Source organism: Caretta caretta, chromosome 2 (genome assembly GCF_965140235.1).
Source record: "Caretta caretta isolate rCarCar2 chromosome 2, rCarCar1.hap1, whole genome shotgun sequence".
Classification (NCBI taxonomy): domain Eukaryota; kingdom Metazoa; phylum Chordata; order Testudines; family Cheloniidae; genus Caretta; species Caretta caretta.
In genome coordinates, this window is record NC_134207.1 from 145,378,598 (window position 1) to 145,393,087 (window position 14,490).

At 44.2% G+C, this 14,490-nt stretch overlaps 1 long non-coding RNA gene across 1 annotated transcript; it reads right to left on the reverse strand.

Annotated features, from left to right (window-relative positions):
- Positions 1-218: 218 nt before the first annotated feature.
- On the reverse strand, positions 219-13,701 carry LOC142071116 (uncharacterized). Its single transcript, XR_012667098.1, has 2 exons — positions 13,612-13,701; positions 219-367 (listed from the first exon to the last, which is right to left on the reverse strand). It is a non-coding gene; the product is annotated as an uncharacterized LOC142071116 (long non-coding RNA).
- Positions 13,702-14,490: the final 789 nt, after the last annotated feature.

A 14,490-nucleotide genomic window follows, 5' to 3' on the forward strand; every position in this document is an offset into this window, starting at 1 on the left:
AAAGTCCTGACCTACTCCCTTCCACAGGGGTTAGCCTGATGCCTGTATTCACCAGCAAATTTGTAAATGAACTGTTTAGATAGTGCTTCCTTTTGGCCAATCAGGGCATGACTTCCCCTCTGCAAGTCCCTGAAAGAGGAAAAGAAATAAAGAAATGGAAAAAGATGGGGTGGAGGAAGCAAAAGTAATACATATATTTCAAAAGCAAAAATAATAAATAATTGTTTTAAAGTTTTATTTAACTCATTTAGGTTCCTCCATTGTATTGGGTATCTCAGGCAGAAAAGGAGAGCTGGAAGGAGGAAATAACCAATCCTGACTTCAGAGCTGACCAAGCAGCTAAAGGATCTTCAGGCAGTTTGGAGCCCTGAGGAGAAAGGGAAATATGCCAGCATGTTAATTATTATATTTTAAACACTGACTTGTGCCATATATATGTGGAAAGGTAAATTCCCTGGTGCATACCATAAAAGTACAGGAAAAGGTACAGTAAATTGTATTTTATTTTGAAAATCACTTTAAAACTACACATGCATAGTCACAAACCTCCCTTTCACCAACCCCCTTTGTCACAAACCACCATGCAACCTGCCCATCTCCTGCACTTAATTAGCCCTTCTTTGACACTCAGCTTCCACAGCCTGCACTCACATGACCCCTCCAGTCAACAAGAGTAGCATATAAGAGGCTTAAAGACCTTATCTCCCTCTCACACACACACAACCATACACAAACTGTCTAGAGACATATAAAGCTGACTTTAAGGGCTCGATCTTAAAAGCTGTGATAAAGGTGGGAGGGATAGCTCAGTGGTTTGAGCATTGGCTTGCTAAACCCATAGTTGTGAGTTCAGTCCTTGAGGGGCCCAATTAGGGGTCTGGGGCAAAAATTGGGATTGGTCCTGCTTTGAGCAGGGGATTGGACTAGATGACCTCCTGAGGTCCCTTCCAACCCTGATATTCTATGAAATCCTGGAGGTGCAGAGTGCCCATTGTGAAGTTAATAGTAATGGAAGGTATTAACTACTTCTGAGGAGCTGATTAGCACCTTACAGGATCAGGTCCTAAATCCATTCTTCTCTGGAAGGAAATAGATCTGGACTCTTGGTTTCACAGATCCAAGCTGGTTTTGATTTGATTCTTATCTGCTTCTTCAAGCCCTTCCAGGGCTGTTCCTCCAATAGTTCTTCTTCTGCACAGAATACACTAAGGGTCTTTGTACACTGAAATATGAAGTGTGATTAAAGGACAGGTAGATATATCCACACTAGCTTGATCTGTGCTAGCATGACTAAAAATAGCAAAAGTATTGACATGGCATCACAAGTTCCCACACAAGCTATTTATGTGAGTATGTACTACAGTAGCTCCTCACTTAATGTTGTAGTTATTATGTTCCTGAAAAATGTGACTTTAAGTGAAACAATGTTAAGCGAATCCAATTTCCCCATAAGAATTAATGTAAATGGGGGGGGGTTAGGTTCCAGGGAAATTTTTTTTTGCCAGACAAAAGACATTATATAAATTTTAAATAATTTTAAACAAGCAATTTAATACAGGTATAAGTTCTAAACAAACAATTTAATACTACAATCATCACTGCTGAGAATGAAGCTTGGTTGAGGTGGTGGAGTCAGAAAGTGGAAGAGGATGGATTGTCTGGCTGCTCCTCTTGCTGTTCTTGCAAGCACAGGCACTGACTTTGCCAGGGGCAGGGGGCTCAACCCTTGGCCCATCCAGTCCACCCCTTCCCTCAAGCCCCCACCCTTGACCCGCCTCTTCTCCCCCTTTACTTCACACTCTGCATCCTTCCTCCTCCCCACTCCCTTCTAAATGCTGCAAGCCAGCTGATTGCCGTGGGCAAGAGGCAGGGGAGGGAGGGAGGGGGGAGGCATGCTGAGTACTTGCTCCCCCCACCCCGCCCGGGGCAATCAGCTGGTTTGCAGGACAGGAGGGAGGGAGGAGGAGTGAGGACTTGGCATACAGGCTCCCCCTCCCTTCCCTGCCTCCTGCCCAGGGCAATCAGCTGGTTTGCATTGTTCAGGAGGCAGGGGAGGGAGGCAGGGCCTGTGCGCTGAGTCCTCGCTTCTCCCTCCTTCCCCGCAAGCCAGCTGATTGCTGTGGGCAGGAGGCGGGAGGGAGGAGGGGAAAGGTGCTGATCCCCGGGGTCTGCCGGAGGGCAGGAGGCACTGTGGGGAAGGGGGTGGGGCGAAGGGAGGCTGTCAGCTGTGGAGAAAGCAGGCAGCCAAACAACGTAAGAGTGGAGCATTGCATGACTTTAAATGAGCATGTTCCCTAACTGATCCGCAACAAAACAACGTTAACCGGGGCGACGTTAAGTGAGGAGTTACTGTACTCAGAGTCCCCAGTGGGCTTCTACAGCCTGCACTGAAGTCCATGCTACCGCATCTGCACTGCTATTTTTAGCTGTGCTAGAGCAGGTAAAGCTAGGACATGCTGCAATCAGAGGTTGGATTACAGTGCAGACATGTCTACACTATGAGCTAGGGGCGTGATTCCCCTGATGTTCGTGTATACACACTCCTACTAGCTCTCTTCAAATTAGCATGAATACAATTAGCAGTGCAGCCATGGTAGCACTGGTAGCAGCAGTGGAGGCACAGCTGAGCCATGCCAAGTACAAACCTACCTGAAAGCAGTACGTATGCAGCATGGCTCACCTGTGCCTCCAGTGCCCTACCCATGCTACTGTGGCTACACAGCTCTTTACACTTGTGTTAGCTCTATGAGAGCAGCGCAAGTATGGGTACATGAACAGTAGGAGAATCGCAACCCTACCTTGTAGAGTAGACCTACCCTCGAGGCTAAGATCCTGTGCTATGCTTCTAGGAGGCGCAGAAGGTACAGCCCAAGGGTTGGGAAGCACTAACTTTGTGCCCTCCCAGTGATGGGCAGTTGCAGGCTCCCAATTATGCCCTTGGCATAATTTAGGCAGCCTTGGGGTACTTACGTCATAAGAACAAAATTTGGACAGTCTGCATATGTCAGTCGAACCCTAAAAAACACCCAAACTCCAAATGAACAAACAAAAAGCATATAATATTCACAAAAATTGTAAAGGAGCACAGAAAGTCAAGAGGAAGAGACAAAAACAGCGGCGAGAAGAATTTTATTTGGGGATACACTTTGGAATAATACATTTCAAAGATTTACTGGACTATAAAATAAAGGGGGGACAACTCCTTAGTTATCCATCACTTAGGTGTCAAACTGAATGTTGTGTGAATGTTGGATCCTCCTGTCACAAAGGCTGGAGAGGCTGGTAGCTTAATGTCTCAAAAAAGCTGAAAAAGCTATTTAGGCAAAGATTGTGGCTTGCTAAAGTTGAGGCTTGAACACTGAAAAGCATGATTTATATAGTTTTTTATGTAACCAGACCCATCTCTTTTCTCTTGCTTAGTATCACATAAATCTATGTTCTTTATCAATAAGCTTATTCTCAGTTTTACTATAAGCCATCTCAGCACTGTTATACCGAAGTAAAGTAGGAGTTCTGAGCTAAAATTTAATAGCTTCTGTGAGAGTCCAGTGAGAGAGACTGGACATTGCAGAGCGATGTCTCTGGGGTACATGGGAATGGGAGTTCACGGACTGTTACCTGCAAGGCAAGGTTAAGACTCGCAGCATCCTGAGGAATTTGCTGGTGAGGCAGATAGACTGGTGTGGCAAGAGCTAACACACAGTTGAAGCCCCAGCAAAACTGATTCTTGCTGAGGCACAGAAGTAACGCAGTGATGCAAGGCTCTGGGTGCCCTGAGGAGAGTGTCACACTGACATAATCCAATGACCCTTTCAATGTATTTTTATTTGTTTGATCTTCAGAAAGAACTCCCTTGTAAAACTGACAACTCTAAATGTAATTATGACATGTCCTGGAACAATACATTGTATAATTATAGAACCTGGCATCATGCAGTAAAGTACAAGTAAGTCTGTACCAGTATAACATTAGCATTTTCTCTGTCAGTCTGTACTTTGCATATTAGATAAGTAAATGTAGTCTATGTTGCTATAGTTGCTCAATTGAAATAACGGGCTAATTTACCAAGTAGCTGATGTGAAAAAAGAAAGAAGATGAATGTTATTGCTAGTGCATTCTTCAGATAGAGACTGGCATCATAGGAATCAGTGCACATTCTGCATTAATTCTACAACATATTTTGACGGTTCACATTTTGCCTCTAGTTATTTGCTTTTTTTCTACTGACATTTATTTTGTATTTGATTTATTGTTTTGTTCCCCTCCCTCACAATGGTCTTAATTTAAAGATATAAGGTAACATTTCCAAAGCTCCTACCCAATGTAGGAGCCTAAGTCCCATTTTAAAAAGTTTCTTAGGGCCATATTTTTAAAGTAATGTAGGTGCCTAAAATGCAGATAGGCTCCTAGTGGGATTTTCAAAAGTGTCCATGTGCTCAGCACATATTGAAATCAATGGGAGTTAGGAACCTAGCCAACCTATCTACATCTTTAGAGGCCTAAATAGCATGGAATGTCTGGCCTTAAGTACCTAAGTTACTTTTGGAAATAAGACATAGGAAGGGGAAATGGGCAAAGTTTTTTGCATTTAAGCATGTCTGAGGTCCTGCAAATTAGAGCCTCTAATTTAAATGGGAGGTAAGGATGATGGAGGGCTGCCTTTTGGTAATTCTGCCACTCAACTGTGATTGATAAGGCCATGATCCTGCAGTCAGATCTGCTAGGATAGATACCTGTTCCTGTTTGGAGTTCCACTGTAGCTTTCAAGAAGTGTAAAGCTCTATACTAGTGAATATGATTGTGGAGCAGGGGGTCTAAGGTTGTAATTCCATCCTGGGGTTTTGGCAGGGGTGCTGGAACAATTTGTATAGTGGGGGTGCTGAGAGTCATTGAACCAAGCTATAAACCCTGTCTGTAATGGCAACCACTTCAATCCAAGGGGGAATGCAGCACCCCCAGCACCCCTGGTTCTAGCACCTATGGGTTCCGGTGATGTTATAATCCATAAAACTGAAGCTAGAGTGAATTCTTAGTGTTAATAGTAAACCCCAAGACCAAATGGTAGCCTCTATTCATAAATCTTTATTGCAAGAGTACATTATTTCATTAGAGATGGACCCAATTGCCATGGTTTCCTTGACTACTTTCAGCTCGTGCTGTTAATTTTAATCCTTGACTCATTAATTTTTGGTGCTCTTTTGAGGCTTGCTCATTTTCTCTTTTTAAAAATTGTATTTATTAGTTTGGTTGCCTATTTTTCTTTTTTGTTTTAAAGTCATTATTTGATTCTTGTTTACTTTCCCTTTTTTGTTTTGTATCCTTTCTCTCTCTTTTTTGTGTGTGAACAGCCCATGCTAATTTTTAATTAATGCTTTTCCTTGCAGTAATAGCTCACCACACGGCTTCTATGTCTCTCATATAGCACTTCAATCTGTAACTGCAGTATGGGAGTCTTAAGGATCCATGCTTCTAAGAGAGGGGAAGACTGGAGTGTTAGCTCTCCTTGCAGATGCTCTGAGATCTATGGGGATGGTAATGGCTTTCACAATGGTCTTCAAGTCTTTCCCCTTCATGCAGTTACAAATCATACCCTGCTGAGGGGTAAAGGCAACAGCTGCTCTGTGAGGTCCTGTCTACACTAGAAATTAGGACCCATAATCCTCCAGTTTGCAGCTCCACTGATAGTAGTAATGTTGAAGGCTGTAGTGTAGACAGGACTGAGGCATTTTTACCATCATATTGTCTAATCCAGAGTCCTGTTTACAATACAGCCTATGCCATTGTTCCTGCCACTGAAGCTGTAGTGGTGATCAGTTATGGATCCTAAATTTACCAGTGTAGACGTGGCCTTTGTTCATGATTACTGAGTTTTGGAGGACTTTTGCCTTTCAGATGGGTTTTGCAGGGATCAGCTGCAGTGACTATTGAGGATCCCAAATGTCACCTCTGCTGAGTGCGATAAGGAGTTTTGCTTCCCAGTCCCTGTACTGGAAAAGCAGGGTGAGATTTTCTCACAACCCTATTGCCTCCTGCTTACTCAGTCTTTTAAGATTTAGTTTTATAATGATAGTTTGTAACACTGGTCTAGCTTGTTCCTGTACTGTCATCTTCCCAGACATCAGGCCAGGAGGACATTACAGATACTAACCTCTTGAACCATTCAATTATCTATTTAGATCTTTCATTGACAAGCAATTTTTTTCTTAAATAGGAACAGGACAAGTTTAGACCCTCCAACTTATTATTAATGCTTTTTAGTAACAATATCTAGCAATGCATTCATGCCACTTTTAATTTTCAAAGCATTGTACAAATAACCTAATTAAATTAAATTAATTAATTTAGTAGTTAAGACCTTGTATAAACCACATTTGACATTCAGCTTCCATTAAATCTCTTGCTGACAGATGCTTTAATTGATCTAGATTTGGCAAAGGTTCTGGGCCAAATTCACTCATTGCCTAGAAACTAGAAGAAATCAGTCCCCAGCAGCAGAAAGTCCACAGGAGTGGATGTGTAACTGTGCAAGCTGTCTCCATTGCCACTTTAGGACATGGAGCAGGCCAGCACCATCCACACAGTGAGGATGTAAGGCCAGGCCAGATTGCAGATGTACTGAAATGGTTTATAGAAATTTTAGAGTTGACTTCCCTGTAGCAGAAATTTCGGGGATGGGTCAGCAGAAGTACCACAGCCTGCTCTCTCCTTGGTGAATTCCACCTTTTTGTACTGCCTGAATCATAGAATATCAGGGTTGGAAAGGCCCTCAGGAGGTCATCTAGTCCAACCCCCTGCTCAAAGCAGGACCAATCCCCAATTTTTGGCCCACATCCCTAAATGGCCCCCTCAAGGATTGAACTCACAACCCTGGGTTTAGCAGGCCAATGCTCAAACCACTGAGCTATGGGGTGAGGAAATAGCTCAGTGGTTTGAGCATTGGCCTGCTAAACCCAGGGTTGTGAGTTCAATCCCTGAGGGGGCCATTTTGGGATCTGGGCCAAAAATTGGGGATTGGACTAGATGACCTCCTGAGGTCCCTTCCAACCCTGATATTCTACAAAATGAACCTAATCCAGTATATGAATATATTATAGCTGTGCTTTTGAAAAGGCAAAACTTGAAAATGTTCCTATCTTTTCACTATATTTGCATTTATCTATGATTAGTTCATTGTGAGATACAACCCAACTGTACCTCTTAACCCAACATACAGTTTAAAATTAATAATCTCTTAAAAACAGATAATGTTTATTTTGTCTTCCCTCTCAGTAAGTAATATGACATTCACTGTGCCTTGAACCAACATCCCTCATCTATTCAGTATGAGAAGTAGTTTAGAAATTATATAATTATGTAACCTTGTAAACAGTCTTGTTCAAATGGCATTCTGCCTACTTTTACAGAGGAGCAGTCAGCAACTGGACTGACACTAAGGACTGATTTCATGACAACTTGGCAACTCTTGACAATGGCTAGAACACGTTAACTGCTTTTTGCTGGAAAATGCCACTTAAGGGGTTTGGGATTTTTGTTTTGTTTTTCTGTTTAAAGTTTATGCAGTGCAGAACCTTTATTAGAATAGTACTTGTTTACATTTATTTTGCATTTACCTCTGTGCCAAGGAGTTCTATTTTATTATACTTAATTCCGGACACCCTTCTCTGATGGTTTTCAGTTGCAAGGAGTGTTGCCTTGTAGTCAGGGGCTTAGGCCCTTTGACATACTGAGGGCAGTTTTGGTAAGGGAGTCCAGGCTTCCCCATTCCCTCAGAGTCCAGCCCAGCCAAGGGCCCTGTAAGGGTGACAAAAGTGTCTGACACCCAGGAACACCTAAGGCTGCCCTCCCTGAGACACTTTCTACCACCCCACTATTGTCAAAAATTCACAGTTTGCAACAGAAAAACATGAAGGTGATCAGCTCAGCGCTTGGCACCTCTTTGCAGCTGGGCATGGCAGCTCTCTCCCTCTTGGGGCAGCAGCTGCCTCTTCTTGTGCCTTGACCCTCCAGCTAGGTCAGTTCAAAGTCTTTCCCCTTAAGGGGTAGTCCATAAACAAAACACAAGGAATCAACTCAAATAAACTGGGCTAGTAGGTGAGAGGGGGGGAATGTCTCTCTCTCCAGGTATAACAGAAGCAGGCCCTCCCTTTCCTCAGGAAGGGACAATCATTGAGGAAAAGATCCTGCCTTTTTTCAGGAGCTGCAAGGTAGAGGTCCCTTCTCTTCCCTGGGCTGCCCAAAAATGAACTGTTCTGCTCCCTTTTAACTCCTTCCCTAGTGTGTGCATCTCTTGCAGGTGTGGCAGGGTAGGGCAAGGACAAAGCACCTTAACCCTTTGTTGCCCAGTGTGGGGTTTGTATAACGCATCACACCCCCTCTACCTCAAGAAAAAACCTGGGGACCCAGGGCCATTGGGATGTTCCCCCACTCCTGGGAGAAAACATCAGTATTTTGGTGAATTTTTCTGACTCTATACTGAATTTGGAAAATTATCATCTGGAACCTGTTTGACCAGTTGACTGATATGCACGCTAATTCTTGAATTCAATCTGCTAGTTGGATTGTCCGTTTCTCTAGATGGCAGACAAGCTGCATCTGGCTACTTATGGGGGATGTGTCATGAATGCTGGTCCACTGTCCCCCACACTGATTCATTGTCCCCCATTTCACCATCTGTGGAAGGCATGCTGGCACCAGAGGAAGCTGGTTTTTGCTGTGCTCGTAGTACATGTGATCAAGTACTAGCACTTACAACTTTAATCGAAAATAGATTCTAACATAAACTGAAGACTGGTTCAGTTTTCCTTGACCTGACTGCAGCATACAATATGGTTTGGCATATGGGTCTTTTGATTAAATTGTCTAGAACTATGCCAAGTTGGTTAGTATGTGCAGTGGCTCTCTTTCTGAGAAATCACCATCTCTGTGCACATATTGGTGATAGAACAAATGCTTGGAGACACCAGAAGAATGACCTCCTGCAAGGATCATATTGTCTCCAACATTATTCAACTTATATTTGAATGGCCTACCATATACTGGGTCTCACAAGTTTGTTTATGCAGGTGACATATGCCTCGGCATTCAGCCACACTCCTTTGAAGTACTTGACAGAGTTCTGAATGCAGTATGGGGACTATGGCTGATTATTGTTGTCTGTGGCACCTGATACCAAGTGGAAGTAAGACTGTGTTGCGTGTCCTCCATTTCCATCATGCACAAGTGGGCAGAGAGCTGGAAGTCTTCTTGCCTTGAATATCATTGATAAGAACACTGTGGCTTGGCTTGACCAGATTATATATGCCAAGTAATACTGAATTCGGAAAGAATAGGGTTGGAGAGACAGGTACTAACACATAAGCTGAGCATTTGTGTCCTTCATGGCATTTAACAACCTCAAGGGGGCATGGTCGGTGACAGGTTTGAATGGGTAACATTGCTGAGAGTCCACAACCAATTTAACAGTGAGACCTTCCTTTTCTATTACAGAATCTGCCTGTTCCGAGGGAAACAGCTTGAGCTCAAGCAGAGTACTGGGAATTCCTCTCCATTTATTTCCTGGGACAAGACGGCACCGAGTCCCACTTCTGAAGCGTCAATTTATAAAATGAATTATTTTGTGAAGTTCGGACTGAACAAGACAGGCTCTTTACACAAGAATTCTTTTACTTTCTGAAAGACCTTTTTGCTTTCTGACCTTTTACTTTCTGAAAGACCTTGGACCAATATACTTTCTTGAGGCTACTATGCTTAACTAGGTCTGTGAGAAGTGCTGTGATCATTGAAACCCCTGGCACAAATCACTGGTAGTAGCCTGTGAGCCCCCCCAAACCTTTTGACTTACTTCTTCTTGATGAGGCATGGAAATGCTTTGAGGGTCTGGAATTGGCATTTCCCTAAGTATATCCCAGGAAGGTGATTTCTTCCCTCCTAATCTTGTACTTTGTGGGGTTTGTCATGAGCCTAGCCTGCCAGAGGGACCATAAGATGGCAGCAACATGTGTGAGACATTTCTCCAACTCTCGACAGTAGATGACCACATCATCTAATTAGGCAGCTGCATATGAGCCATGTGGTTGCAGAACTCGATCTTTGATCTGTTGAAATGTTGCTGGGGCACCATGGAGGCCAAAAGGCATAGTCTGAAACCGATACAGGGCAAATGGTGTGGATAAAGCAGTCTTCTCATGTGATTCTGGTGTGAGCGTGATCTGCCAGTACCCCTTTGTTAGGTCTAACATGGTGATATACCAGGCCTTGCCCAGCCAATCTAATAGTTTGTCTATTCAGGGCATGTAGGCATCAAATTTGGAGATCTCATTGATATTTGTGAAACCTATGCAAAACTGGATGGTGCCATCCAGCTTTGGGACTAATACAACCAGGCTTTGTCAATGTGAGATTCTTCAGGGATGCCCAGCTCCAACATCGCCTGGACATCTTGCTTCATGGCCCCTCACATTTTTTTGGACAGTGGCTGGGGGGTTCTCCCGGACAAGCTGCCTGGGTTCCATTTGAATGTGATGGCGCATGAGATGTGTCTGCCCCAGCCGGGAGGAGAACACTGTTGAGAATTTTTTTATGAGGTTTCTCATCTGGGCCCTCTGTTCTGGGCAGAAGTGTTCCCCCATCTGTACAGGGTCTGGGGCTAGTGTGGGGGGCACTTGAGGCCCCAGTTCTGGCTTAGTGGGTCAAGGGCCAAGAAATAAGCCTTCTCGCTCCTTCAATTATTTTTAGAAGGTGAACCTAATATATCTGTGGGGGTTTCCTCTTGTTGGGCTGCCTAATCTCACAGTTAACTGGCATGACTTGGTGAACCACTTCATTAGGTTCTTGCCATTTCTCAGGTAACTTGGACTCCAGATTTGGGAGGAGAAGGAGTACCAAATCACTTAATTTAAATACATGCACACATGCCCTTTTGTTGTGGGTTCGCTCCTGGGTCTGTTGAGCATCGAGGAGTTTTTCTTTGACAGAGGCTCCGAGGGTTTCAAGCCTTTCCCAGAGCTTCAGCACATACTGTAAGACATTCTCAGTCCAAGAAGCCTGCCCTTCACACATCTCTCAGACCAGGTCGTGAATTCCCCAGGGTTGTCTCCCATACAAGAGTTCAAATGGGGAGAACCTAATAGATAACTGGGGAACTTCCCAAATAGAGGGGAGGGGATCAGCTGATTCCAATGACAGAGGTCCTCAGGCATAAACCGTTTTTAACATCTCCTTCAGGGTCTAGTTGAATGATTCAACCAGACCATCAGTCTGTGGGTGATAGACCAATGTGCAGAAATTCTTTATTTTTAGAAGATCACAGACCTGTTTCAGCAGCCTTGATCCATGAGGATCTCCTTTGGTACCTCTACTCAAGCAAAGACTTTCTGCAGTTCTGCAGCAATTGTCTTTACAGTGGTGTTGCACAGTGGGATTGTTTCAGGATAGAAGGTAGCATAATTGACTATTATGAATATGTGTTTGTACCCCTCTGCACGTCTTTTCAAGGGGCCAATGAGGTCTATTCCAATCCTTTTAAAGGGGATGTTGACGATGGGGAGGGGGATGAGAGGGGTTCTTCCCTCCCCCGCCCCCCATTGGTCCTACTAGTTGGCATTCAGGGCAGGAACTGCACAACTTTTTAACTTTCTGGTGCACTCAGGCCAAAAGAAGTTATCTAGGCTGCCTTATTCCAACAGGGGGAGGCCCAATCCAGAGCTTCTCCAGTAAGCAAACTGATCACTAGTCCTACCCTGCGATACATTCAATGGCAGTGCTGGAAAAGGAGACATCATTGTTTAAGGAACTCCCTGAAGTCAAGGAGGTCCCCATCAAAATGTTCAGTACTGCAGAGCTCAGTTCAAAGGGCAGTGGCTTAGCCCAGGCCTGAAATACAGAAATTTCCTCCTGGGACCATGCTAGCTGCTCATGGAGTGTCTGATTTTCTGCTAGGAGCTGTACCACTTGGGACTGCAGCAGATGGTTCTCAGTTTGATGTTGCATGACCCGCTCCTGGAGATCCAGTACCCTATGGGGTCTGGTGGGTGATGGTAGACCTGCCCCCTCCATATTCCTGTTAAAGGGCTCCCACAGAGGGGGTCGGAAGCGGGTCTGGAAAAACAGATAGAACCCTGGCCAGGATTCTGAAATACTTCTTTTGGCCCAGGATTCACCAAAAATTAAAGATTTCTGCAAATCCTGCCCCAAATGCCAACTAATAGGACCTAAAGAAGTGAAAAAAGTCCCTCTTGTCCCACTCTCTTTGTCAGCATCCCATTTGAAAGGGTCAGGATGGACATCATTGGGCCCTTAGAAAAAAGTGCAGCTAGGTAAAAGCAAGTATTTGTTATAGTTTGATTTTATATTAACTGCTATCCTGGGGCAATCCCACTGTGCAAACCCAATTAAAAGACTATTTCAGTTGAACTGCTAAAAGGCTTTCTCAGAGTAGGAGTACCTAAGAAAATCCTCACTGGTCAAGGAACTGTTGACCTGAATTTATGGGCAGGTTTATTATGACTCACCCCTGCTCTGATCAGAAGACATTTAAGGTTCTTGTCCCAATTCAGGCTACAGGGATAGAGAACACATAGAGTTCACACATCGTGAGAGGACTCTCAGAGTGTATGGCAAGGACACTTATACTGAGGATAATACCAACTTGTTAAGGTCTTTATTAAAATGAATGAAAGAAGAATTAACATTACAAAACACAGAGTCACCAAGAAATAATACAATTCTATGATCCTTGGTGGTAAATATCTATTCTAAAAGACTACTTAAGCTAGCATACTCACACCCTTCCCTGAAGACCTGGTGGTAGGAGACAGAGGACCAGCCTCATCTCTGGCATGCCCGAGGAACTGATGGTCCAGGCTTCGCAAATTGGTAGGGACTAGGTTCGAGTGTTGAGTAGCTAGCCTGTATTGCGAAGCTGAGTTGATAGCTTGACAGAAGATAGGAAAAAGCGATTACCCTGCATGGTTGTTTGCTCTCTTATAGGGTCCCGGTACTGCCCACTGCCAGAATCTAGGCCCAACCTACCATGCCCAAATCTTATTTCCTCACCCACATAAATCTTTGGGTACACTTACTCTATAGGTTAACATATTATGACATTGTAACAGGGTGCTGGCCAGGAGGTCCTGAGCCAGTCCTCTGTTAGCCTCGCTCCAATTAAGAAGCATTAATTGGGGCTGGCTGAGTATGCCTTGCCTAACTGATAGAAGGGAAACACCTGCGGGCATCATTAGCCAGGGGCTATATAGGGCTGGCAGGAAGGAAGCAAAGGTGGGGGAGAAAGGAAAGGGAGGAGCCAAGGGGTGTGTCTCCCTACTTGCTGGAGAAGCTAGCTGTCCCCAAGGTTGCTAGTTTGGAGCGGTCTGTAAATAGAAGGTGGTGGGAACTGACACTGTAAATAAAAGGCACTGGTGACTGCACCCAGAAGAGGTCTCTGGCTGATTTGTGGGTGCAGGGGTCCCATAGTGTGAGGGCAAACAGGAAGATCCCCTTACATGTGCGGGCTTGTCTGGGATTCGAGAGTCAACCGCATTTGCTCCAACCCCTCAGACAGAGACAAACACCTACAAGATCTCTATCAAGCATTCTTACAACTACAATACCCACCTGCGGAAGTGAAGAAACAGATTGATAGAGCCAGAAGAGTTCCCAGAAGTCTCCTACTACAGGACAGGCCTAACAAAGAAAATAACAGAATGACACTAGCCGTCACCTTCAGCCCCCAACTAAAACCCCTCCAACGCATTATTAAGGATCTACAACCTATTCTGAAGGATGACCCAACACTCTCACAAATCTTGGGAGACAGGCCAGTCCTTGCCTACAGACAGCCCCCCAACTTGAAGCAAATACTCACCAGCAACCACATACCACACAATAGAACCACTAACCCAGGAACCTATCCTTGCAACAAAGCCCGTTGCCAACTGTGCCCACATATTTATTCAGGGGACACCATCACAGGGCCTAATAACATCAGCCACACTATCAGAGGCTCATTCACCTGCACATCCACCAATGTGATATATGCCATCATGTGCCAGCAGTGCCCCTCTGCCATGTACATTGTTCAAACTGGACATTCTCTACGTAAAAGAATAAATGGACACAAATCAGATGTCAAGAATTATAACATTCATAAACCAGTCGGAGAACACTTCAATCTCTCTGGTCATGCGATTACAGACATGAAAGTTGTGATATTACAACAAAAAAACTTCAAATCCAGACTCCAGCGAGAAACTGTTGAGTTGGAATTCATTTGCAAATTTGATACAATTAACTTAGGCTTGAATAGAGACTGGGAGTGGCTAAGTCATTATGCAAGGTAACCTATTTCCCCTTGTATTTTCTTACACCCCCTCCCCCCAGACATTCTTGTTAAACCCTGGATTTGTGCTGGAAATGGCCCACCTTGATTATCATACACATTGTAAGGAGAGTGGTCACTTTAGATAAGCTATTACCAGCAGAAGAGTGGGTTTG